At 39.8% G+C, this 27991-nt stretch overlaps 1 protein-coding gene and 1 long non-coding RNA gene across 5 annotated transcripts in view; one reads left to right on the top strand and one right to left on the bottom strand.

Annotated features, from left to right (window-relative positions):
• The window catches only part of si:dkey-154p10.3 (zinc finger protein 135), a 307986-nt gene that overhangs the window by 215030 nt on the left and 64965 nt on the right, over positions 1-27991 (bottom strand). The gene's annotated exons all lie outside the window — the stretch shown is intronic.
• On the top strand, positions 108-27920 carry LOC118495826. The gene is made up of 4 exons (XR_004898269.1): positions 108-118; positions 14748-14761; positions 19626-19734; positions 27911-27920. It is a non-coding gene; the product is annotated as an uncharacterized LOC118495826 (long non-coding RNA).

The following is a 27991-nucleotide window of genomic DNA, read 5'->3' as shown; positions in this document are numbered from 1 at the left end:
TGCTTAGTGTGTACATGAGAGAGTATGTGATGGTGAATGCGCTCAGAGCAGACAGCTGTCAGCTATCAGAGCTGAGAATACATCAGCAGTTTACTTGTTAAGTGGTAGTAAACGTACAGTGTAGGTTTCCGTTCGTCTCTGAATAAATGCTCCAGAAAGAAAGTTCCCGTGTCTCGCTTCTCAACAACACAACAAAACAAAAAGAGGCGCGGCAGTAGGGGAGAGCAGCAGTCAGTAGGGGAGAGCAGCAGTCAGTAGGAGAGAGCAGCAGTCAGTAGGGGAGAGCAGCAGTCAGTAGGGGAGAGCAGCAGTCAGTAGGGGAGAGCAGCAGTCAGTAGGAGAAAGCAGCAGTCAGTAGGAGAGAGCAGCAGTCAGTAGGAGAGAGCAGCAGTCAGTAGGAGAGATCAGCAGTCAGTAGGAGAGAGCAGCAGTCAGTAGGAGAGATCAGCAGTCAGTAGGAGAGATCAGCAGTCAGTAGGGGAGAGCAGCAGTCAGTAGGGGAGAGCAGCAGTCAGTAGGAGAAAGCAGCAGTCAGTTGGAGAGAGCAGCAGTCAGTAGGAGAGATCAGCAGTCAGTAGGAGAGATCAGCAGTCAGTAGGAGAGATCAGCAGTCAGTAGGAGAGAGCAGCAGTCAGTAGGAGAGATCAGCAGTCAGTAGGAGAGAGCAGCAGTCAGTAAGAGAGATCAGCAGTCAGTAGGAGAGAGCAGCAGTCAGTAGGAGAGATCAGCAGTCAGTAGGAGAGAGCAGCAGTCAGTAGGAGAGAGCAGCAGTCAGGAGGAGAGAGCAGCAGTCAGTAGGGGAGAGCAGCAGTCAGTAGGAGAGATCAGCAGTCAGTAGGAGAGATCAGCAGTCAGTAGGAGAGATCAGCAGTCAGTAGGAGAGAGCAGCAGTCAGTAGGAGAGATCAGCAGTCAGTAGGAGAGAGCAGCAGTCAGTAGGAGAGATCAGCAGTCAGTAGGAGAGATCAGCAGTCAGTAGAGGAGAGCAGCAGTCAGTAAGAGAGATCAGCAGTCAGTAGGAGAGAGCAGCAGTCAGTAGGAGAGAGCAGCAGTAAGTAGGAGAGAGCAGCAGTCAGTTGAAAAAAATAACCTACTGGTTAATATTCTGCCGAACACCGAACCGAACTCTACTCCCATCCTCTACTCCCATCTTTTATCTTTTATTTTATTTTTAATATTTTATTTTTAATTTAATACATACTGTATACTGTGTACATATACTTATATTGTTTATATTCTATTTAGAGAATGTGTGACATGCACCAACAACACGTGTTAAAAACGTACTTGGCAATAAAGCTTTTCTGATTCTGATTCTGATCCTCAGTCCATTAACACAGTAAACACATTAATGAAGTAAACAACGTCCACAGCCTCTAAAATAGTTCAATGTAACAACTTAACGTTGAATTCACACGCTCTTTTCACATCGTAGGAAAGCACATCGCTATCGCCAGCTGAGTGACAATTTTGTTTGACATATTTTTGCTAACCAGTGTATGATGAAGGCATGTTGGGGGGGTGAAATTAGAAAGCTAGCGTTAGCTAACGAGCAGCAGTCGCTCCCATTGTAGGGAGACTCATTGCCAAGAGAACAGCTGACAGCCCTGGAGAGGCACTGTCTGGTTAACACAAGTTTTTAGCTGTGACTGTCCTTCCTTAGCTGAAGTTGCTGCATTTTGGCTGCTGTCTGTATATTCCTTCAAGTGTGCGAAGTGCAAGCGTAATTCTACAAAGAGTATAGAAGTAGCGTTCAGTCCAAGATGGTGGAGCTGCAGCTTGGTCATGGGTGTGTTTGTTGCAATGGAATGTTCTATTGAGTTTGGCCTCTTGTTACTTCTCTTTGGTAGCGTTCGGTTCGGTGGAAAAAAATTCTAAAGTTCGACAGTACCTGAACTCCGTCAAAAAGCCCAAAGTTCGGCCAAACCCGAACTCTGGGTTCGGTGTATCCTTACTACAAACCAATCAAATATAAGTATCTGGAGATGCAGCTCACGCATGTGATGCTTGCACAACTGCAGTGTGAAACCAAAACTTACCGGATCAAATGTATACAATGTAACAAAAACATGAACATTTCACGTGAAAACGCCCATAATATTTCTTTCTAGAAAGTCTGAAAGTAAACAGAGACTTAATATTTCAACATGTTACGTTTTATGCTTTTTTCAGAATGTTTCTTGAATGTAAAGTGACAGTTTAGTATCTTTTGGTCCTCTGCAGCCGTTTGTGGTCAAATTTAAAGATGGTGAAGTTGTTGGAGAAGCTTCTGTTTTCATGAAATTCTTAAGTTAGTAAAATCTTTGGTGGTAAAAATGTGACTCTACTGGGTTCTTCTGATTTCAGAGTTGTATTAGTTAATGTTTCAGTGTCTATTTGGGATGCAGATCAACATGTTGAACAATGGAAGGAGATCATTGTGGCCTAATGGCCCCAGGGTATGAAGAGGATTTAGTAGGTAAGTCAGTGTCCATTTATGTGTTGTCATGGTGTCTTGTGTTTGAACCATCATACAGTTGGTTTGTCATTGATGTGGATTTGCTGCTCATGTGAATCCTCCCACAGTGTTACATTAGCAGCTGTAACCACAGGGACTCTGATAAAACTGGAATAATCAGAATCCATCTGATAGGAAGCTGTGGTTTGAATACCACTTCCCTCCTCTTTGAAGAGTAGTCAGATATCTGTGTTCAGGTTTTTGTACAGCCTCTTCTACACTTTGTATCACTGTGTTTCTAGAGCACAGTAGTAGAGACCTGTGTCTGCCAGGGTTAGTGTCTTTATCGTCAGTTCAGTGGAGCTCACTGTTGTTATGGATTCATATCTTTGCTTATCTGGGATATATTCATCACTACTAGCTCTTCTAGCTCCTTTCCAGAGTATAAACTGAGGTGCCTGAAGGTCAGAATGATGTCTGTACCAGTGAAGTAAAGGACCATTTGATGTTGTCTCATATACACATTTGAGTTTAACAGATTCTCCTTCTCTTTCACTGACTTCATGCGGTTCTACAGGAGAGATTTTGTCTCCAGCTATTATTCCTGAAAAAAGTAGAGAAAATGAAGCCATTAGAATAACATTGTTCATGAGGCTGAGAGAAGAAATAGTGTAAAATGTCAACTGTACAGTGTTACTCTGGACAGAAACAGCTCAACTGTTTTTTGTAAGTTCATATAAATCTTTAGAAAATAATAAAACCATGTTGTTCTTTGTATCTTACCAAAGAAAAGAGCAGCAAGAATAATCCACAGCCAATGTTCCATCTCTACAACAAGGTTTAAATCAACAGGAGAAACTAGCTGATGTTCAACATTCAGTCTGAGAATTGTTCTCTTCACAGCAGCACTTATTATTGACTGAATGGTTGAACACAGTGCAGAAGTAGTGCACCTCCTACTTGATAATGTCGCCCTCTAGTGGAGGTACAACGTTCATTACAACAGTGTAGAAAAAAGTCTTCCAGCAGCTTGTCAGTGTGTCAGCTTGTGTTTTTGTACAGAGACTGTGGGTTTGCTGTCACTGTGGGCCTCACAGCACAGTAGTACAGAGCAGAGTCTGTCACTGCAGCAGAGGAGATCTGAAGATCCATTTTGGTTTTATCCTCACTCACTGAAACAGACAGTCTAGAGTTTGTTTCATTTTGCGTTCCAGAGTGAAAGATGAGAAAATCTGGTGGGTTTCCTGGATATTGTCGATACCAGAAGAAATAATCATCATATTTAGCTTGTTTGGAGTATCTGTAGGACAGAGTAACAGAGCTGCCTTCTAAACTGTTCTCTTCTGTCTCTGAGAATGGAGTGAGTTCTTCACAGCTAATACCTAAATGAAGATATAACTGTTATTTCATGATGTAAACAACTCAATAAATGATTCACATTCAGATGTTATTAGAAACGTTTTCATGCTGCATAATCTAACATACCTGTTAGAATGGAAAGAAACATCAGAGAAAACACACAATGCTGCAGTGACATCATGTTGAATAAAGGTAATGTTGATGTTTTGTGTATTGAACTCTGTTGAATATAGAAGTTCCTCTCTCTTCTATAGTTCAGTAACAGCTCAGCTCCTCCCTGAGTCTCTCTGTCTCCTTGTAGCTCTGTAGTTTCACTTCTCTCAGTTACACTACCAAGGTAAAGTGATTCTAGACTACATCATATAGAAGTTCAACAGTGTGTGACTCCCTCTGGTGGATGTTGTGGAGTATTGTGTTGTCTTTGCTCCAAAGGTTTTTGTACAGAGTTTTGGTGTTTCCTGTCACTGTGGGCCTCAGAGCACAGTAGTACACAGCAGAGTCAGACAGCTGAAGCTTCTGGATCTTCAGAGGAACTGATGTCTTGTTGATTGTAGCATCAAATCTTTCTTCCTGGAAATCTGGAGCATTATCTTTTGTGTTTGAGTAACGCTTCAGCATGTACTTTGGGAAATCATTGACTTCTTGTTTGTACCAGAACAAACAGGGCAATGTGTCACTGGTTTCAAATGTACAGTCAAGAGTAACTGTCTCTCCTTCAGTAGTAATGACATCTCCTGTTGGCTGGATCACTCTGTCTTCTCCTTTACACTCTGGGGAAGAAGAGAACATGCAAAGATAGATATGAATTAATAAAGATGATTGATGTAAAGCAGAAGAGTAGGTTTAAAGAGATAATAATCTGGATTTCCCATTATTGCTGTTTTATGTCAGAGAAAACCATACAACATTTATTTACAATGTAGGAGATACCAACAGAAATGATCTGTGTTTTTTCTTTGTATCTTACCAAAGAAAAGAGCAGCAAGAATAATCCACAGCCAATGTTCCATCTCTACAACAAGGTTTAAATCAACAGGAGAAACTAGCTGATGTTCAACATTCAGTCTGAGAATTGTTCTCTTCAGAGCAGCACTTATTATTGACTGAATGGTTGAACACAGTGCAGAAGTAGTGCACCGCCTACTTGATAATGTTGCCCTCTAGTGGATGTACAACGTTTATTACAGCAGTGTAGAAAAAAAGGCTTCCAGCAGCTTGTCAGTGTGTCAGCTTGTGTTTTTGTACAGAGACTGTGGGTTTGCTGTCACTGTGGGCCTCACAGCACAGTAGTACAGAGCAGAGTCTGTCACTGCAGCAGAGGACATTTGAAGATCCATTTTGGTTTTATCTTCACTCACTGAAACAGACAGTCTAGAGTTTGTTGCACTTTGCGTTCCAAAGTGAAAGATGAGGAACTCTGGTGGTTTTCCTGGATATTGTCGATACCAGAAGAAATAATCATTGGTATCCGCTTGTTTAGAGTATGTGTAGGACAGAGTAACAGAGCTGCCTTCTAAACTGTTCTCTTCTTTCTCTACTGGAGTGAGTTCTTCACATCTGATACCTAAAGGAAGAAAAATCTCTGTTATTAGATGTTATTTCAAAGAAATAATGAATGATTCACATTCAGATGGTATTGGGATTAAACTTCTGCATGAACTTTTTCATGCTGAATAATGTAGCATACCTGTTAGAATGGAAAGAAAAAGCAGAGAAATCACACAATGCTGCAGTGACAGCATGTTGAATAAAGGTAATGTTGATGGTTTGTGTATTGATCTCTGTTGAATATAGAAGTTCCTCTCTCTTCTATAGTTCAGTAACAGCTCAGCTCCTCCCTGAGTCTCTCTGTCTCCTCGTAGCTCTGTATTTTCACTTCTCTGTTACACTACTAAGGTAAAGTGATTCTAGAATAAATGATGAAAACGATGTAGTTTAACAGTGTGTGACTCCCTCTGGTGGATGTTGTGGAGTATTGTGTTATCTTTGTTCCAAAGGTTTTTGTACAGAGTTTTGGTGTTTCCTGTCACTGTGGGCTGCAGAGCACAGTAGTACACAGCAGAGTCTGAAAGTTTAGCTGAGGAGATCTCCAGATCAACACGTTTCCCTTTCTTGTCAATGTGAGCTGAGAAATCAGAACCAGTTGGATAAAATGATCCTCCCTCTGTGATGTAGAGCAGGAACTCTGGTCTGGATCTCTGGTATTGTCGGTACCACTGGATATTGTTGATAACACCCTCATATGTACAGGTCAGGTTGATGTTTCTGCCCTCTGCAACATGTTCTTCAGTACTTTCTTTCTTTATGCTGTTCATGGAACCCAGGGCTGCAAAATGAGTATTATTTACGTCAGTTATCATTAACTTACACAGATTAACCTCTAGTTATGAAATATCTGGTTAATACAGCAGGTTATATGAGACTTTGGTCTCTGTTCTAACACTCACCTATAAAGGGAGAGAAAAGTAAAACCAGGTAAAGCAACATGTCTTTGGAGTTGTTAAAGCCAAACAGACAGCAGATGAACAATGTTCTTCCACTGCAGTAGAATGAAAAACTAAACAGCCTCTCTGATGTGCAGCCCTTCTTCTCAACATCAAGATGATTGTGCTTTTAGTTCCTCAAACATTTCTGCTCTGGAGACAGAAATGATCTCATTGGTTGAGTTAAACGTCAGTGGGCGGGACCAGAGAATAACCTTTTACTGAAAGTGTTACGACCGGCTCACAGGCCACAACAAAAGAGGGAGATGTACAGCAACTTAACAATAATAACAGAACATTTATTAAATGATATTGCTAACAAGAGAAATATGAGGTGTGATTGTCAGTATCAGTAGTGAATGAGGGTGTATGGATGTAGTGGAGTATGTGAGGTGCCTGTTGTCAACAACTAACACAGGAGATAACTCAACAGAGAGAAAACACGATGGTGCGCAGTCAGGAGAATCAGGGCAGGTGGGGTTAAATATCCTGGGAGGACCAGCCAGATTCTCCCAGTCTTCTCATCATCACCTCCGCTACACCTGTAAGATGACAAGACAAACCACACACAAGTACGACAGGCCCAGGGCCGTGACAAACAGCAGTGAAGAGAAAGAAGACCTTTGGTGGATGTTTCTGATGATGGTTGAGTTGTTGTGTGTTTATCTTAAAGTTTAACAGTGTGTGACTCCCTCTAGTGGATGTTGTGGAGTATTGTGTTGTCTTTGCTCCAAAGGTTTTTGTACAGAGTTTTGGTGTTTCCTGTCACTGTGGGCCTCAGAGCACAGTAGTACACAGCAGAGTCTTTTACTTCAGCAGAGGAGATATTCATGTGGATTATTTTGTCCTTCACTTCAATCGTCAGTCCAGGGATTGGACTTTTCATTGTTGTTCCTGTTCCTAAATGAAAGATGATGAACTCTGGTGGTTTTCCTGGATATTGTCGATACCAGTAAAACTCATCACCACCAGTTGCTTGTTTAGAGTATCTGTAGGACAGAGTAACAGAGCTGTCTTCTAAACTGTTCTCTTCTTTCTTTACTGGAGTTAGTTTATTCACAGCTGATAGCTAAAGGAAGAGATAATATAGCCTCGAGAAATGTTCTACATTCAGAAAACATTGAAGTCAAACTTTTCCTTAACGCAGAATCTGACAAACATTTTATAAGAACTAGAAACATCATAGAAAACACACAATGCTGCTGTGACATCATGTTGAATAAAGGTAATGTTGATGGTTTGTGTATTGATCTCTGTTGAATATAGAAGTTCCTCTCTCTTCTATAGTTCAGTAACAGCTCAGCTCCTCCCCGCGTCTCTCCGTCTCCTCGTAGCTTTTTATTTTCACTTCTCTGTTACACTTTTAAGATGTGATTCTAGACTAAATCATGAAAAATATTGAATTTTTACAGTGTGTGGCTCCATCTGGTGGACATTGTGGCTGTGCCGGGAACAAGATAGGGCCCTCAGTTGGTGGATTAGAAGGAGGAACCTGATCACAGTGACAGGGCTCATTCACAGCCCTGGGTTATTCCCCCTACTGACAACTTTACACCTAACACATTTTGTGCCTCTCTCCTTTCCTACTGTGACTTCTCTTGCACATTGTCATCATTTAAAAAGACGGTAAGTCTCTAGCTCTTATTGCTATAAAATTATGAAAATATGAATAAGAGATGACATTTTTCATCGAGTATGATCGTGTCGGTCTCCGAGGGTTTAAGAGAGGAAAGTGCAAGGCATAAAGAGAGAGATAATGTAAGGCATAAAGAGAGGAAAAACATGGAGCTTAAAGAGCACGTAAAAAGTTCTATTCATAAACTTTCAAGGCTACATTCTGTGATGTCACAGATGATGTCATAGTTAAGGTGGCATCGTCATTTGTATTCCACAAGAGACAACACTTCATGATATCAAATTCCTGTGAAACAATCAATGACACAATGGTGACATCATAGAACCCTATGATGTCACAGAACATTGTCTTCAGAGTTTATAAATAGGACCCATTTCCCCCATCAGGTTGTTTTTTGACATTGCCACGTAGACGCAGACATGCCGCTCGCTCCGTTGGTAGACGTAGGAGGACTCACAGGTCCTACCATGTCCACAGATGGAGGAGAGTTGTCCGACGCAGACGCTAGCCAATAAACATGTAGCCCAAGGATAAAATGACAGTACCCTTAGTTCTTTTAAGCCATAGAATAGTATACTTCATTTATCAATTCTTTCATTAACATCAACATCATGTTTGGTAAAAAAAAGAAGAAGAAAGAAAGAAAGAAACCAGGGTTTGGACCGAGCAAGAACAGCGAACCATCATGACATCAGTGTCATCATGTGGTTCCTCTGATGAAGTCAATGATTTCTCACACAAATTAACAGACTCAATCAACAGCAGTCGTTTTATATTGTGAGCACTTTGTGATTAATTAGTTTGAGACTTGTTTAAGAAAAGTTGTAATCTAATGTGCTACACAATAACATTATCACCTTATATTCTAAGTGTAATGACAAATCCATAAAGACATTGTTAAAAAAAGATCAAAAATCGGTAATAGTGAAAAAGTGAACATGCAAATGATGTTGCGTATGTTTAAAAAAGGAATTCTGAATAATAATTTAACTTACCTGGTGATGTTCTTAGTTCCATCATCTACCTGTTTTTGGTATTTCTTTGGGTCGGGATGTCAGCTTATCCAATCCACGACAACCAAATGATAATAAAATAAATAGATATGTTAAACTAATACGATACTAATATACTATCACTAAAGACACTGATAAAACCAAAAACATAGGGAGTAGTGAATGACAAAAAATGGAAATTATGTTTTGAATGTTAACAAAAAAAAAATCCTGACTAACAATTAAACTTACCTTGTGATGTTCTGAGTTCCATCCAGCTGGTTTTGGTATTTCTTCTGGTCAGGAAGTCAGCTGACCCAATCTGGTAAAAGAGAAAGTGAGATTTGTTATATATTATTTCTTGTGTGTAACAGGTCCTATTTATAATCTCTCAAGTCTATGTTCTGTGATGTCACTGATGATGTCACAGTTTATGATCTCTGACCTCTGATGAAGTCAATGATTTGTCTCACAACATTGTGATTTCAGATATCCACAACTTCATTCTTCGTAGGACAGATGACGTCACTTTATCAATTATGTGGAGCTTTTAAATTCAGATATATACAATGTTATTCTTCTGATCCAGAATGAACATGCTAGATTTATGCAGTAGGATTCTTACTAGTTAGAACTCCATTTTTAGACATCTACAATCCAACTGTTACTGGTCATAATTTTAATTTAGGATATCCAAAATGAAAAACATATACCAACAATACATTTGTGGATATCTGCAATTGCATTGTTTCTAGTCATAATTGTACTGTAGATATTTGTCTTTTTTTGTTTTTTTAAGATAATTTTTTCCCTTTATTTTTAAAGTAACAGTGGATAGACATGAAAGGGGGAGAGAGATGGGGGATGACACGCAGCAGAGAGCAGCAGGCTGGAATCGAACCCGTGCGGCTGCAGGACTCAGCCAACATGGGGCGAACGCTCTCATTGGGTGAACTAGAGGCCACCCCATAATTGTAGATATTTCAACCTAATTTTTACAGTCTATGGTAACAACTCGTGAACTCTGAGCTTTCAGAAGATTTCCACCTCCGAGTTTGTGAAAATCACAACAGGGGGAAGTTCTTATGGACTCTTGTTGTGAACATGCTAAACACGACCCCATCTGAAAGCAGCACTACCATCATCAAAGTTGGCATTGTGAGATCATAAATGGTGATGTGACATCACAGAACATTGTCTTGAGAGTTCATAAATAGGACCCGTTACTCCCATCAGGTTGTTTTTTGACAATGCCACGCAGACGCAGACACGCTGCTTGCCCCGTTTGTAGACATAGGAGGACTCACAGGTTCTCCCATGTCCACAGACGGAGGAGAGACGCAATGTGCTTGCTCCTGGGGGAAGTGTTGGAATTGATGGCTCATTGTGAATCCACCCAACGTTAATAAACATGTAGACCAAACATGAAATGACAGTGCCCTCAGTTCTTTTAAGCCATAGAATAGTAAAAAAAAAAGATATACTTCATTTATTAATTGTTTTATTAACATCAACTTCATGTTTGGTAAAAAAAAAAAAAAAAAAAAAAAAGAAGAAGAAGAAAGAAAGAAACCAGAATTTGGTCTGAGCAAGAACAGCGAACCATCATGACATCAGTGTCATCATGTGGTTCCTCTGATGAAGTCAATGATTTCTCACACAAATTAACAGACTCAATCAACAGCTTTAGTTTTATATTGTGAGCACTTTGTGATTAATTAGTTTGAGACTTGTTTAAGAAAAGTTGTAATATAATGTGCTACACAATAACATTATCACATTAAATTCTAAATGTAATGACAAATCCATAAAGACATTGTTAAAAAAAGATCAAAAATCAGTAGTAGTGAAAAAGTGAACACGGAAATGATGTTGCGCATGTTTAAAGTGCCCATATTATGAAAAAAACACTTTTCTGGGATTTGGGGTGTTATGTTGTGTCTCTGGTGCTTCCACACATATACAAACTTTGATAAATCAACCCATCCATTTCGTCTCACATTAGCTGTTTAAATGTAATTACTAATGTTAACTATCATTTTAGTGATCAATAATTAGCCTGTGCCTATGTTATCTCCTTACATATACCTACGCTCTCCGTCTCTGCTAGATTGGGAATGATTGAGATTTCTCTTGGCACAGCTACCAGAAGACTTCCAACTTTCAGACAGGTTGCTCACGTCACATCTAAGTCTTCAAGCTCAGTTGGAGGCTGCTCAGTAACGCTCAGCCATCACCGGAAAAGTGCTTCTAACGGCCTTCACTGGTCTCCGTCCAGAGCAATGGGATCTGTTGGTCCATTCTTATATACAGTCTATGGTGAAAAGAGGATCTGCAGCAGTGAGAGAGAGCGGTGCAGTACAACAAAAATATGGTGTTTCTTGAAAATTAAACCATGTAAACCTATTCTGGTACAACCTTAAAATACAATTATGAACCTGAAAATGAGCATAATATGGGTGCTTTAAAAAAAAAATCTGAATAATAATTTAACTTACCTGGTGATGTTCCTAGTTCCATCCATCTAGCTGTTTTTGGTATTTCTTCGGGTCGGGATGTCAGCTGACCTAATCTGGGAAAACTAAATAAATAGATATGTTAAACTAATACAATACTAATATACTATCACTAAAGACAGTGTTAAAACTCAAACTAAAAATAGGGTAGTGAATGAGAAAAAAACGGAAATTATGTTTTGAATGTTAACAAAAAGATATCTAGTTACACTTTACAAGGTAAAGTGATTCTACCTCATGAAACATATTGAAGAATTGTGTTGTCTTTGCTCCAAAGGTTTTTGTACAGAGTTTGGTTGTTTCCTGTCACTATTTCAACATGTTACGTTTTATGCTCTTTTCAGAATGTCTCTTGAATGTAAAGTGACAGTTTAGTATCTTTTGGTCCTCTGCAGCCATTTGAAGTTAAATTCAAAGATGGTGAAGTTATTGGGGAAGCTTCTCTTTTCATGAAATTCTTAAGTTAGTAAAATCTTTGGCGGTAAAACTGAGATTCTACTGAGTTCTTCTGTGAATTATGATGTTATAGAATATAAACTACCAGTGTTTCACTGTCTATTTGGGATGTAGATCAACATGTTGAACAATGGAAGGAGCTCATTGTACCCTAATGGCCCACAGGGTATGAAGAGGATTTAGTAGGTAAGTCAGTGTCCATTTATTTGTTGTCATGGTGTCTTGTGTTTGAACCATCATACAGTTGGTTTGTCATTGATGTGGATTTGCTGCTCATGTGAATCCTCCCACAGTGTTACATTAGCAGCTGTAACCACAGGGACTCTGATAAAACTGGAATAATCAGAATCCATCTGATATGAAGCTGTGGTTTGAATACCACTTCCCTCCTCTTTGAAGAGTAGTCAGATATCTGTGTTCAGGTTTTTGTACAGCCTCTTCTACACTTTGTATCACTGTGTTTCTAGAGCACAGTAGTAGAGACCTGTGTCTGCCAGGGTTAGTGTCTTTATGGTCAGTTCAGTTGAGTTATCTGATGTTTTGGATTCATATCTTTGCTTATCTGGGATATATTCATCACTACTAGCTCCTCTTGCTCCTTTCCAGAGTATAAACTGAGGCGCCTGAAGGTCAGAATGATGTCTGTACCAGTGAAGGTGGACATTGTTGGTCGTGGTCTCATATACACATGTAAGTGTAACAGATTCTCCTTCTGTTTTACTGACTTCACGTTCTACAGGAGAGATTTTGTTTCCAGCTATTAATCCTGAAAAAAAGTAGAGAAAATGAAGCCATTAGACTAACATTATTCATTAGGCTGAGAGGAGAAGATTGTTACTCTGGACAGAAACAGTTCAACTGTTCAGACATTTCAGTTCTTAACTGCAGTTTATATAAATCTTTAGAAAATAATAAAACCATGTTGTTCTTTGTATCTTACCAAAGAACAGAGCAGCAAGAATAATCCACAGCCAATGTTCCATCTCTACAACAAGGTTTAAATCAACAGGAGAAACTAGCTGATGTTCACCATTCAGTCTGAGAATTGTTCTCTTCACAGCAGCACTTATTATTGACTGAATGGTTGAACACAGTGCAGAAGTAGTGCACCTCCTACTTGATAATGTTGCCCTCTAGTGGAGGTACAACGTTCATTACAACAGTGAAGAAAAAAGTCTTCCAGCAGCTTGTCAGTGTGTCAGCTTGTGTTTTTGTACAGAGACTGTGGGTTTGCTGTCACTGTGGGCCTCACAGCACAGTAGTACAGAGCAGAGTCTGTCACTGCAGCAGAGGAGATCTGAAGATCCATTTTGGTTTTATCCTCACTTACAGAAACATTCAGTCGAGAGTTTGTTGCACTTTGCGTTCCAAAGTGAAAGATGATGAACTCTGGTGGGTTTCCTGGATATTGTCGATACCAGAAGAAATAATCATTGGTATCCGCTTGTTTGGAGTATCTGTAGGACAGAGTAACAGAGCTGCCTTCTAAACTGTTCTCTTCTGTCTCGACTGGAGTGAGTTCTTCACAGATGACACCTAAAGGAAGAGAAAACTCTGTTATTAGATGTTATTTCAAAGAATTAATGAATGATTCACATTGAGATGGTATTGGGATTAAACTTCTGCATGAACTTTTTCATGCTGCATAATCTAACTTACCTGTTAGAATGGAAAGAAAAAGCAGAGAAATCACACAATGCTGCAGTGACAGCATGTTGAATAAAGGTAATGTTGATGGTTTGTGTATTGAACTCTGTTGAATATAGAAGTTCCTCTCTCTTCTATAGTTCAGTAACAGCTCAGCTCCTCCCTGAGTCTCTCAGTCTCCTCGTAGCTCTGTATTTTCACTTCTCTGTTACACTACTAGGTCCGTGTACTTGGTGGCCAACGGATTTTCGTTTTGAAAGGAAAAAAACAAAAACGAAAAACGGCCAGTTTCTCAATTACCATTAGTAAATAGTAAAACAAAAAACGGAAAACAACCCATTATTCGTTTTTTGTTTTGATATTAAAAAACGGAAAACGAAAAACAATCTCGTTATCCGATTTTCTTTGATGTATTTGTAGATGGAACTCGGAAATTAAAATGTGTGTATAAATCTTATTCCTTTTTCCGTACCGCCTGTAAAATCCGTTCTGTGCACTGCCTGATCAGTTCTACGCTTGCGCGAACACCGGCAAACTTCACAGCTCTATGCACGCATTGGCATAAGGATGTTTGGACATTCCCGGTTACCGGAAGAAAACATTAGACAGTGACAGTAGACCGTTATGATGGCAGAGATGAAGTTTACAAGGTGTTTGCTGGAGTTGCCTAAAGTATCTGTTAATGATATACGGAGGGTCGTCCGGCCATCCAGTACAACACCATGTAGCAAATTAAATAAAGGCTTCAAATTTTACGTTTCGTCATTTCTTTACAACTTTGAAGGTAATTTGCTAACGCTAGCTAGCCTGAGCTAGAAGCCTTGTTTTGGTGTTATAAGTCATGACTCCGTCCTGCTTCAGGTTAACCATGTTTTAAATAAAGTTTAAGCATGTGTATACCTCTCACTTCATGTGTTTGTACTTTTATGAAAGTATCAGGTAAAAACAGGGCTACAAATGAGATCTCTGTGAGAGACCAGCCTACTCCTAGCAAACTATTATGTAGCTCAATGCTGGACATTTCACCCCTAATTCCGGTCACTTTACTGTATTTGTATTTGTTTAGTATTTGGTTTAGAAGCCTTTATTGGTGATTTTTTACGGTACAAAGTCCTGCTATATACGTACATAGCTAGCTATATATGCTCCGCTATGTCGCGTTAGCATGCAGCTACAATAGTTAGCTATGAGTATGCTAACGTTAGATTGTAGTGGAACGAAGCAGCACTTTCTAACGTCAAAAATCGCAGACCAAACACTACACAATCGGACATGTTTCAGCAGGAATGTGACCCGGAATTGGGGAGAATTTAACAACATTGCCAGCTAAGATGACCGTTAGCATGTAGCTACTATAGTGTTTACTGCCATTAGCATGTAGCTACTATAGTGGTATACAGCAGTGGTGGCTGGGAGAGCTGTCATCCCATCTTCAAAAGGACACTTATGTACGTTTACACTTCATCGCATTAATAATAGACAGTCTATGGTTATTAGTCAAGACGAAGTATTAGGTAAAAACATTAACGTAAACAACACAACAACGATGTCGCTACACGGTTTTGGATCAGTGACAAGTTTCGAATGTTTGTAGCTATGACTATTGTATAATAAAGATTTAATAAAAAAAGATTTAATAAAAAAGTTGTAATGTTTGGTCATAAAGTGTTGACACATGTTACTTATATACAGTCTATCGTGCAGGCAGAACGGATCGTGTACCGACAGTTACAAAATTAAGGAATACGACTTATACACACGTATTTTAATTTCCGAGTTCCATCTACAAATACATCAAAGACAATCGGATAACGAGATTGTTTTTCGTTTTCCGTTTTTTAATATCAAAACAAAAAACGAATAATGGGTTGTTTTCCGTTTTTTGTTTTCCTATTTACTAATGGTAATTGGGAAACTGGCCGTTTTTCGTTTTTGTTTTTTTCCTTTCAAAACGAAAATCCGTTGGCCACCAAGTACACGGACCCTACTAAGGTAAAGTGATTCTAGAATACATGATGAAAACGATGTAGTTTAACAGTGTGTGACTCCCTCTGGTGGATGTTGTGGAGTATTGTGTTATCGTTGCTCCAAAGTTTTTGTACAGAGTTTTGGTGTTTCCTGTCACTGTGGGCTGCAGAGCACAGTAGTACACAGCCAAGTCTGTAGTTTCATAACCTCTAGTTATGAAATATCTGGTTAATATAGCAATTTATGAGACTTTGATCTCTGTTCTAACACTCACCTATGAAGGGAGAGAAAAGTAAAAACAGGTAAAGCAACATGTCTTTGGAGTTGTTAAAGCCAAACAGACAGCAGATGAGCAATGTTCTTCTTCAAACTTTGTTAGCAGCAGCTACAGCCAGGTTGCTGATACAGGTGGGTGTAAACAGCGTTCACAGCTTCAGTCAGTCTCCTCCCTAACTCCTCCCCAGCTCCTCCCTCTCATCTAAAAATCCTCAAATCTTTTTTAATGCAACCAAGATAGCAGCGCCCATAACAGCAAACTCGACAACTCAGAGCAGCTCTGCACAAACCAATGGGTGACGTCACACACGCTCTGTCCATTAATATTAACAGTCTATGATTACACTGTGTTACGTTTTATGCTTTTTTTCAGAATGTTTCTTGAATGTAAAGTGACAGTTTAGTATCTTTTGGTCCTCTGCAGCCATTTGAGGTCAAACATGGTGGTGTCGTTGGAGAATCTTCTGTTTTCATGAAATTCTTAAGTTGGTAAAACCTTTGGTGGTAAAAATGTGATTCTACTGAGTTCTTCTGTGAATTATGATATTTCATAGTCATAGTAACAGAAATCATCATTAGCAGTTATAATCTTGGAATATCTGTAGGACAGAGTAACAGAGCTGCCTTCTAAACTTTTGTCTTCTTTCTCTTCTGGAGTGAGTTCTTCACAGCTGACACCTAAAGGAAGAGATAACTTTATTTTTTTTACAAAATTTTCAATAAATGAATCACAGTTATGACATTGCAATCAAACATAGAAAATGCAGAATATTACTTGCCTGCTATAATTGAAATAACCAGTAGATAAATCACACAATTATCCAATGACGGCATGCTGGATAAAGTAAAGCCTGTTTTGTGTATTGATCTCTGTTGAATATAGAAGTTCCTCTCTCTTCTATAGTTCAGTAACAGTTCAGCTCCTCCCTGAGTCTCTCCGTCTCCTCGTAGCTCTGTATTTTCACTTCTCTCTGTTAACTTCTAAGGTAAAGTGATTCTAGACTACATCATATTGAAGTTTAACAGTGTGTGTCTCCCTCTGGTGGATGTTGCGAGGTATTCTGTTTTCTTTGCTCCAAAGGTTTTTGTACAGAGTTTTGGTGTTTCCTGTCACTGTGGGCCTCAGAGCACAGTAGTACACAGCAGAGTCAGACACCTTAGCTGAGGAGATGTCCATATTGATGTGTTTGTCCTCCACTTTAATCTTCAGTCCAGGGAATAGATTAGTTCCTACTTCTCCTGAAGCAGAGTGGGAGATCATGAACTCTGGTGGTTTTCCTGGATATTGTCGGTACCAGAAGAAATAATCACTTAATGACAGTTTGGAGTATATGTAAGACAGAGTAACAGAGCTGCCTTCTAAACTTTTCTCTTCTGTCTCGACTGGAATGAGTTCTTCACAGCTGACTCCTAAAGGAAAAGATAACTGTTATTTCATGTTGTAAAAGACTCCATAAATGATTCACATTCAGATGATGTTGGAAATAAACTTTTTCATACTTCATAATCTAACGTACCTGTGAGGATGGAAAGGAACAGCAGAGAAAACACACAATGCTGCAGTGACAGCATGTTGAATAAAGGTAATGTTGATGGTTTGTGTATTGAACTCTGTTGAATATAGAAGTTCCTCTCTCTTCTATAGTTCAGTAACAGCTCAGCTCCTCCCTGAGTCTCTCTGTTCAGTGATTCTACATCATGAAAAATATTGAAGTTTAACAGTGTGTGTCTCCCTCTAGTGGATGTTGTGGAGTATTGTGTTGTCTTTGCTCCAAAGGTTTTTGTACAGAGTTTTGGTGTTTCCTGTCACTGTGGGCCTCAGAGCACAGTAGTACACAGCAGAGTCAGACAGCTGAAGCTTCTGGATCTTCAGAGGAAAGGACTTATCCTTGATTGTAGCATCAACTCTCTGTTGCTCTTTAGAATTATCAGTTTTTAGAGAGGAACGTTGCAGCAGCATCTTTGGGTAATCATTGACTTCTTGTACCAGAACAAAGTGGGATATGTGTCACTGGTCTCAAATGTACAGTCAAGAGTAACTGTCTCTCCTTCAGTAGTAATGACATCTCCTGTTGGCTGGATCACTCTGTCTTCTCCTTTACACTCTGGGGAAGAAAATAACATGCAGAGGAAGGGATAAATCAATAAATATGATTGATTAATGGATAAGAATCAGTATTTTAAATAGTTACCTAGCCAGAGAGCCAGAATCAGGATGTTAGTCAGCCAGTGTTTCATGTCTGCAGTGAGAGGGGAGGAGAGAGAGGAAGAGCATTGATACTCTGATGGATCTGGGCCTTCACATCATTGGTCCTTCCTCTTTACCATCTGTTGAGGTAAGAGGTGGGACCAAGTCACTGTTTTGCAAGTGTCACGTCACTGCACTGAAGTCCCAAGTCAAGACAAGGATGTGCCGAGTGAAGTCCTACGTCAAGTTCCAATTCCTTAACTTTGTGTTTCTAGTCCTAAACAAGTAATAAAGCAATCTTCACCGAATGCAGACAACAGAGTTTCAATAAATTAAAATACCAAAATCATGAATGCTTTTTCAAACATGTATTCATTTTTTATACCATGTTTTTATCAAGTGCTACTGAACTTATTACCCCTGACTCTGCACTCTCATACTTTCATAATGTTTTATGTCTAAATTGTTTGTACCTGCTGCTCCTGTGCACTCTGCTGTGTTTGAGGAATTTAAGCCAGTTTCTCTGACGGTGCTTACTGAGGTAGTGCAACACATGGAACCTACCTACTGTCCTTTAGACATGGTTGAGAGAATAACCTTTTGCTGAAAGGTAAAAAGATAAAACAGCAGTGAAGAGAAAGAAGACCTTTGGTGGATAATGAGTTGTTGTGTGATTGTCTTAAAGTTCAACAGTGTGTGTCTCTCTCTGGTGGATGTTGTGGAGTATTGTGTTGCCTTTGCTCCAAAGGTTTTTGTACAGAGTTTTGGTGTTTCCTGTCACTGTGGGCTGCACAGCACAGTAGTACACAGCAGAGTCAGACACTGCAGCAGAGGAGATCTGAAGATCCACACAATGCTTTTCTTCAGACAGTTTCGTAGAGAACCTTGTGTCCAATGTCAGAGATTCAGCTTTTTTTGTAATGTTCATCCCTGAAATGAATATGATGAAGTCTAGTGGTTTTCCTGGATATTGTTGATACCAGAAGAAATAATCACTACCAGTTGCTTGTTTGGAGTATCTGTAGGACAGAGGAACAGAGCTGCCTTCTAAACTGTTCTCTTCTGTCTCGACTGGAGTGAGTTCTTCACAGCTGACACCTAAAGGAAGAGATAATTTCTCATAGCATTTTATAAAACTCATTGGTTCAATTAAACACATGTATAAAATATTGAAATTAGTTAGAGGAAAAAGTTTTCCTCAATGCAGAATTTAACAGACCTGTTAGAATGGAGAGAAACATCAGAGAAAACACACAATGCTGCAGTGACAGCATGTTGAATAAAGTTAATGTTGATGGTTTGTGTATTGAACTCTGTTGAATATAGAAGTTCCTCTCTCTTCTATAGTTCAGTAACAGCTTAGCTCCTCCCTGAAGGTCTCTGTCTCCTCTTAGATCTGTATCTTCACCTCTCTGTTATGCGTCCTCCGGTTAACAGACCGGTGGCAACATTTTGTACCATTTTGTTGTTGATCCTTCTAAAAGAAGAATGACATAAAATTTGATGCGATGATTTAATGTGCGACACGCCAATTTGCACACCATTTTGGCGTGTTATCAAGACGCATAATCGCTTTTCGGATGGTGTGGTATAGGAAAACAATAAAGGTTCAGTTGGGTTTAGGAAACGTGACACACGGGACCCGATCCCCGGTCTCCTGGGTGAAAGTCCTGTGTTTGACCCATCCTCCACACCGACCAACCTCCCTACGCAGATTTTTGCCTTTTCATGCTACTCGCTACGACGTCAATTCACACGCAATCGCAAGGTAATGTAAGTCAATGGAGGCCAAACGGCGTTTATAAACACGCTAAAAAGCGAGTTTTCGTCTTGATAACATGCGCCACTTCATGTGATCAGTCTGCCAGAGGCCAAAATTGGGATTTAATTAAATGTTGAATTACAGGGTGTCAGGAACACGGAAATAATATCATCCAAAGACATGTAAACAGAGAATGAGGGGACCTAGGATTGAACCCTGTGGTACACCACAATAAATCAGCCTTAAGAGAAAAACAGAAACTTCTTTTATAATGATGAGAACAAAACTATGACCTGATTCTGTGATGCTAACCAGAGTTGAAATAGAGCTCTGTAGGATGTCAGGGTATTTGCTGTTACAATCAGTTATAGAAATTGTTCATCAACATAATATCCCACAACACCTCATTATCATCAGTTACTGTTGAATAAAACACTTTTCATCTTTAGTGCATAATTTTCTGTTATTGTCACCTCTACAAAGAATCTAGACTGTATCATTACATACTATTCAACGTTTAACAGAGTGTGACTCCCTCTAGTGGACGTTGTGGAGTATATTGTTGTCTTTGCTCCAAAGGTTTTTGTACAGAGTTTTGGTGTTTCCTGTCACTGTGGACTGCAGAGCACAGTAGTACACAGCAGAGTCAGATAGCTTAGCTGAGGAGATCTCCAGAAGCTTCTGGATCTTCAGAGGAACTGATGTCTCGTTAAATGTAGCATCAAATCTGTCTTTCTGGAACTCTGGAGCATTTTCTGCTGTGTTCGAAAAACTTTTCAACATGTACTTTGGGAAATCATTGACTTCTTGTTTGTACCAGAATAAAGTTCTTGACTAACTTGTCGAAGTTGTCTCAAATGTACAGTCAAGAGTAACTGTATCTCCTTCAGTAGTAATGAAATCTCCTGTTGGCTGGATCACTCTGTCTTCTCCTTTACACTCTGGGGAAGAAGAGAACATGCAGAGGAAGAGATGAATCAATAAAGATGATTGATTTAAGGAGAACAATCAATATGTTTAAATAGTTAGCTAGCCAGAGAGTCAGAATCAGGATGTTAGTCAGTCAGTGTTTCATGTCTGCAGTGAGAGGGGAGGAGAGAGAGGAAGAGCATTGATACTCTGATGGATCTGGGCCTTCACATCATTGGTCCTTCCTCTTTATCATTTGTTGAATATCTCTCTACAATTTGTGATTGTCCTGAACAGTGTGTGACTCCCTCTAGTGGATGTTGTGGAGTATTGTGTTGTCTTTGCTCCAAAGGTTTTTGTACAGAGTTTTGGTGTTTCCTGTCACTGTGGGCCTCAGAGCACAGTAGTACACAGCAGAGTCAGACACCTTAGCTGAGGAGATCTCCAGATCAATACGTTTCCCTTTCTTTTCAATGTGAGCTGAGAAATCAGAACCAGTTGAATGAATCACCCCTCCCTCTGTGATGTAGAGCAGGAACTCTGGTCTGGATCTCTGGTATTGTCGGTACCACTGGATATTGTTGATATCACCCTCATATGTACAGGTCAGGTTGATGTTTCTGCCCTCTGCAACATGTTCTTCAGTACTTTCTGGCTTTATGCTGTTCATGGAACCCAGGGCTGCAAAAAGAATATTATTCACGTTAGTTATCATTAACTTACACAGATTAACCTCTAGTTATGAAATATCTGGTTAATATAGCAGGTTATATGAGACTTTGATCTCTGTTCTAACACTCACCTATAATGAGAGAAAAGTAAAAACAGGTAAAGCAACATGTCTTTGGAGTTGTTAAAGCCAAACAGACAGCAGATGAGCAATGTTCTTCTTCGAACTTTGTTAGCAGCAGCTACAGCCAGGTTGCCGGTGCAGGTGGGTGTAAACAGCGTTCACAGCTTTAGTCAGTCTCCTCCCTAACTCCTCCCCAGCTCCTCCCTCTCATCTAAAAATCCTCACATCTGTTTTTAATGCAACCAAGATGGCAGCACCCGTAACGGCAAACTCGACAACTCAGAGCAGCTCTGCACAAACCAATGGGTGACGTCACACACTCTGTCCATTAATATTAACAGTCTATGATTTCAATGTGTTACGTTTTATGCTTTTTTCAGAATGTTTCTTGAATGTAAAGTGACAGTTTAGTGTCTCTGGTCCTCTGCAGCCATTTGAGGTCAAATTCAAAGATGGTGGAGTTGATGGAGAAGCTTCTGTTTTCATGAAATTCTTAAGTTAGTAAAACCTTTGGTGGTAAAAATGTGATTCTACTGAGTTCTTCTGTGAATTATGATATTTCATAGTTTTATTGGTTATTTTTTCAGTGTCTATTTGGGATGTAGTTCAACATGTTGAACAACGGAAGTGTTATGGCTTTGACTAAGACCCAGAACACTGAGGCACACAACACAAACTCAAAGAGAAAAGTTTTAGTGTCTTTAATAATTGATCACAACAGAAACAACGAAGGAAGGTCAGCTTGCAGGGCTGGTGACGAGGTCAGGATTGCAGCGGACGAAGAAGGATGTCGTGTCCGAAAGCTCACAGGGATCCAGGCAGAGAGTGGCACGGCAGAGGGGCGAAGAGCTGTAGAATGCTCACGGGAATCCAGAGAGATGGTGGCACGGCTGAGAGGCGAGGGCTTGAGTACAGCGGCAAACGGCGAGCAGGGGTAGATGCAGTCTGAAGTGAGAGCAGAGGGAACAGATGAGTACTGAGCTCGAGGAACAAACACAGGCAAAAAACTCACTTGAATATAACGAGGAATAGCTGAGAGCCAAGTTACCACTATGGTAAACGAAACGATCTGGCGCCGAATGCAGATTCCAACCGGGATAAAAAGCTGCCGCCGTAATTAAGAGAATCTGTCACAGCTGAGCGGCGGTGATGAAGAATAGCCAGCAGCCGTGCAGGTAGGTCGCTCGCCCGGCCACGCCCCTTGACCTAGATTCCGCTCCTCCGGCCAGACAGACACACAAACAGGGAAAAGAAAAAAGGGGGGAGAGGGAAAACAGACAAAACAAACAACCCCAGGACAGCTGTCCAGGACAGGAAGGAGCTCATTGTGGCCTAATGGCCCACAGGGTATGAAGAGGATTTAGTAGGTAAGTCAGTGTCCATTTAGTTGTTGTCATGGTGTCTTGTGTTTGAACCATCATACAGTTGGTTTGTCATTGATGTGAATTTGCTGCTCATGTGAATCCTCCCACAGTGTTACATTAGCAGCTGTAACCACAGGGACTCTGATAAAACTGGAATAATCAGAATCCATCTGATATGAAGCTGTGGTTTGAATACCACTTCCCTACTCTTTGAAGAGTAGTCAGATATCTGTGTTCAGGTTTTTGTACAGCCTCTTCTACACTTTGTATCACTGTGTTTCTAGAGCACAGTAGTAGAGACCTGTGTCTGCCAGGGTTAGTGTCTTTATGGTCAGTTCAGTTGTTTTCTCTGTTGTTTTGGATTCATATCGCTTATCTGGGATATATTTACCAGTAATAGCTCCTTTCCAGAGTATAAACTGAGGTGCCTGAAGGTCAGAATGATGTCTGTACCAGTGAAGGTTAGGATCACTATTCGTTGTCTCATAGACACATCTGAGTGAGACAGATTCTCCTTCACTTTTACTGACGTCAACGTCTACAGGAGAAATTTTGTTTCCAGCTATTATTCCTGAAAAAAAGTAAAGAAAATGAAGTCATTAGACTAACATTGTTCATGAGGCTGAGAGGAGAAGACAGTGGAAAATGTCAACTGTACAATGTTACTCTGGACAGAAACAGTTTAACTGTTCAAAGATTTCTGCTGTGAACTGCAGTTTAAATAAAACTTTAGAAAATAATAAAACCATGTTGTTCTTTGTATCTTATCAAAGAAAAGAGCAGCAAGAATAATCAACAGCCAATGTTCCATCTCTACAACAAGGTTTAAATCAACAGGAGAAACTAGCTGATGTTCAACATTCAGTCTGAGAATTGTTCTCTTCACAGCAGCACTTATTATTGACTGAATGGTTGAACACAGTGCAGAAGTAGTGCACCTCCTACTTGATAATGTTGCCCTCTGGTGGAGGTACAAAGTTCAGTACAACAGTGAAGAAAAAAGTCTTCCAGCAGCTTGTCAGTGTGTCAGCTTGTGTTTTTGTACAGAGACTGTGGGTTTGCTGTCACTGTGGGCCTCACAGCACAGTAGTACAGAGCAGAGTCTGTCACTGCAGCAGAGGAGATCTGAAGATCCACTTTGGTTTTATCCTCACTCACTGAAACAGAGTCTAGAGTTTGTTTCATTTTGCGTTTCAGAGTGAAAGATCAGAAACTCTGGTGGTTTTCCTGGATATTGTCGACACCAGAAGAAATAATCATTATATTCTGCTTGCTTGGAGTATCTGTAGGACAGAGTAACAGAGCTGTCTTCTAAACTGTTCTCTTCTTTCTCGACTGGAGTGAGTTCTTCACAGCTGATACCTTAAGGAAGAGATAACTCTATTATTTAATATAGAAAAAGACTCAATAAATGATTCACATTCAGATGTCATTGGATTAAAACTTTTTCATGCCGCATAATCTAACATACCTGTGAGGATGGAGAGAAACGTCAGGGAAAACACACAATGCTGCAGTGACAGCATGTTGAATAAAGGTAATGTTGATGGTTTGTGTATTGAACTCTGTTGAATATAGAAGTTCCTCTCTCTTCTATAGTTCAGTAACAGCTCAGCTCCTCCCTGAGTCTCTCTGTCTCCTCGTAGTTCTGTATTTTCATTTCTCTGTTACTGTACTATGGTAAAGTCATTCTAGACTACATCATATTGAAGTTTAACAGTGTGTGACTCCCTCTGGTGGATGTTGTGGAGTATTGTGTTGTCTTTGCTCCAAAGGTTTTTGTACAGAGTTTTGGTGTTTCCTGTCACTGTGGGCCTCAGAGCACAGTAGTACACAGCAGAGTCAGACAGCTTAGCTGAGGAGATGTTCATATGGATTTGTTTGTCCTCCACATTAATCTCCAGTCCAGGAATTATGTTATTCTTGATTCCTACTATTCCTGAAGCAGAGTGGGAGATGATGAACTCTGGTGGTTTTCCTGGATATTGTCGGTACCAGAAGAAATAATTACCAGATGAATATCTGTAGGACAGAGTAACAGAGCTGCCTTCTAAACTGTTCTTTTCTTTCTCAGCTGGAGTGAGTTCTTCACAGCTGACTCCTAAAGGAAGAGATAACTGTTATGTCAAGTTGTAAAATCATTAATAAATGATTCACATTCAGATGTTGTTAGAATAAAACTTTTTAATTCTGCATAATCTAACATACCTGTGAGGATGGAGAGAAACAGCAGAGAAAACACACAATGCTGCAGTGACAGCATGTTGAATAAAGGTAATGTTGATGGTTTGTGTATTGAACTCTGTTGAATATAGAAGTTCCTCTCTCTTCTATAGTTCAGTAACAGCTCAGCTCCTCCCTGAGTCTCTCTGTAAAGTGATTCTAGACTACACCATGAAAAATATTTAAGTTTAACATTGTGTGACTCCCTCTAGTGGATGTAGTGAAGTATTGTGTTGTCTTTGCTCCAAAGGTTTTTGTACAGAGTTTTTGTGTTTCCTGTCACTGTGGGCCTCAGAGCACAGTAGTACACAGCAGAGTCAGACACTTTAGCTGAGGAGATCTCCAGATCAACACGTTTCTTTGACTTGTCAATGTGAGCTGAGAAATCAGAACCAGTTGGATAAGTCAATCCTCCCTCTGTGATGGAGAGCAGGAACTCTGGTCTGGATCTCTGGTATTGTCGGTACCACTGGATATTGTTGATATCACCCTCATATGTACAGGTCAGGTTGATGTTTCTGCCCTCTGCAACATGTTCTTCAGTACTTTCTGGCTTTATGCTGTTCATGGAACCCAGGGCTGCAAAATGAGTATTATTCACATCAGTTATCATTAACTTATACAGATAAACCTCTAGTTATGAAATATCTTGTTAATACAGCAGGTTATATGAGACTTTGATCTCTGTTCTAAGACTCACCTATAAAGGGAGAGAAAAGTAAAAACAGGTAAAGCAACATGTCTTTGGAGTTGTTAAAGCCAAACAGACAGCAGATGAACAATGTTCTTCCACTGCAGTAGAATGAAAAACTAAACAGCCTCTCTGATGTGCAGCCCTTCTTCTCAACATCAAGATGATTGTGCTTTTAGTTCCTCAAACATTTCTTCTCTGGAGACAGAAATGATCTCATTGGTTGAGTTAAACGTCAGTGGGCGGGGCCAGAGAATAATAATAAGACCTTTGGTGGATGATTCTGATGTTGGTTGATTTGTTGTGTGATTGTCTTAAAGTTTAACAGTGTGTGTCACCCAGCAGAGTCAGACAGCTGAAACTTCTGGATCTTCAGAGGAAAGGACTTATCCTTGAGTGTAGCATAAATTCTTTCTTTCTGAACGTTTTCAGCATCTTTTGCTCCAGACTAGATTTGTAGCATAAACTTTGGAAAGCCATTTACTTCTTGTTTGTACCAGAACAAATAAGAATAGGAAATAGTTGTCTCAAATGTACAGCCAAGAGTAACTGTCTCTCCTTCAGTAGTAATGACATCTCCTGTTGGCTGGATCACTCTGTCTTCTCCTTTACACTCTGAGGAAGAAGAGAACATGCAAAGATAGATATAAATCAATAAAGATGATTGATTTAAAACAGAAGAGTAGGTTTAAAGAGTAAACAATCTGGATTTACCCTTACTGCTGTTTTATGTCGGAGAAAACCATATAGCATGTTATTTAGAATGTACGAAATACCAACAGAGATGATCTGTTTTTGCTTTTTTGTGCATCAAAACACTCTTTGCACCTTACCAAAGAAAAGAGCAGCAAGAATAATCCACAGCCAATGTTCCATCTCTATAACAAGGTTTAAATCAACAGGAGAAACTAGCTGATGTTCAACATTCAGTCTGAGAATTGTTCTCTTCACAGCAGCACTTATTATTGACTGAATGGTTGAACACAGTGCAGAAGTAGTGCACCACCTACTAGATAATGTCGCCCTGTAACAGTGTGTGACTCCCTCTAGTGGATGTTGTGGAGTATTGTGTTGTCTTTGCTTCAAAGGTTTTTGTACAGAGTTTTGGTGTTTCCTGTCACTGTGGGCCTCAGAGCACAGTAGTACACAGCAGAGTCAGACAGCTGAAGCTTCTGGATCTTAAGAGGAACTGACTTGTCCTTGATTGTAGCATCAATTCTCTCTTGCGCTTTAGCATTTTCAGTTTTTACAGAGAAACGTTGCAGCAGCATCTTTGGGTAATCATTTTCTTTTTGTTTGTACCAGTACAAAGTAGGAGTTCGGTCAGTCACAAATTTACAGTCAAGAGTAACTGTCTCTCCTTCAGTAATAATGACATCTCCTGTTAGCTGGATCACTCTGTCTTCTCCTTTACACTCTGGGGAAGAAGAGAACATGCAGAGGAAGAGATGAATCAATAAAGATGACTGATTAGAGAAAAACAATCAGTATTTTAAATAGTTACCTAGCCAGAGAGTCAGAATCAGGATGTTAGTCAGCCAGTGTTTCATGTCTGCAGTGAGAGGGGAGGAGAGAGAGGAAGAGCATTGATACTCTGATGGATCTGGGCCTTCACATCATTGGTCCTTCCTCTTTATCATCTGTTGAGGACAGAGGTGGGACCAAGTCACTGTTTTGCAAGTCACAACTAAGTTTCAAGTACTTTACTGACGTCCCAAGTCAAGACAAGGATGTGCTGAGTGAAGTCCTAAGTCAAGTTCCAATTCCTTAACTTTGTGTTTCGAGTCCTAAACAAGTAATAAAGCAATCTTCACCAAATATAGACAACAGAGTTATAATAAATTAAATTTACCCAAATAATTAATTCCTGTTTAAACATGTATTCATTTTTATACCATTTTAGGATGTGCCATTTCTGTAGGTGTTTCTCAAAGTCGAGGAAGGACCCTCCGAAGCCAGAATTTGAAGGATGCTACGTCATCGAAGTCCGTCGAAGGACTGTTCCAATATCGAGGATCCTACAAATTTAGGGTGACCAGATTTCCTGGAACTAAAATCGGGACACTTTGCACTTGACCGTAGTGCTTGTGCACGCATGTGCCAGCCCAGGTCAGACATAGACACAGACAGTAACTTCATTATTGATTATTTAAAAAAAAAAAAAAATATATATATATATATATATATATGGCGCTGCCACTGTCAAAGAAGCAGACACACAATTGCATTATGCATTTTAAGGTTATACTGTCAAACTGACTCAGAAGGAAATAACGAAAGTTTGCCGTTTGT

Source organism: Sander lucioperca, chromosome 9 (assembly GCF_008315115.2).
Source record: "Sander lucioperca isolate FBNREF2018 chromosome 9, SLUC_FBN_1.2, whole genome shotgun sequence".
In the NCBI taxonomy this organism is placed as follows: domain Eukaryota; kingdom Metazoa; phylum Chordata; class Actinopteri; order Perciformes; family Percidae; genus Sander; species Sander lucioperca.
This window is presented reverse-complemented; position numbering and strand designations above follow the sequence as displayed.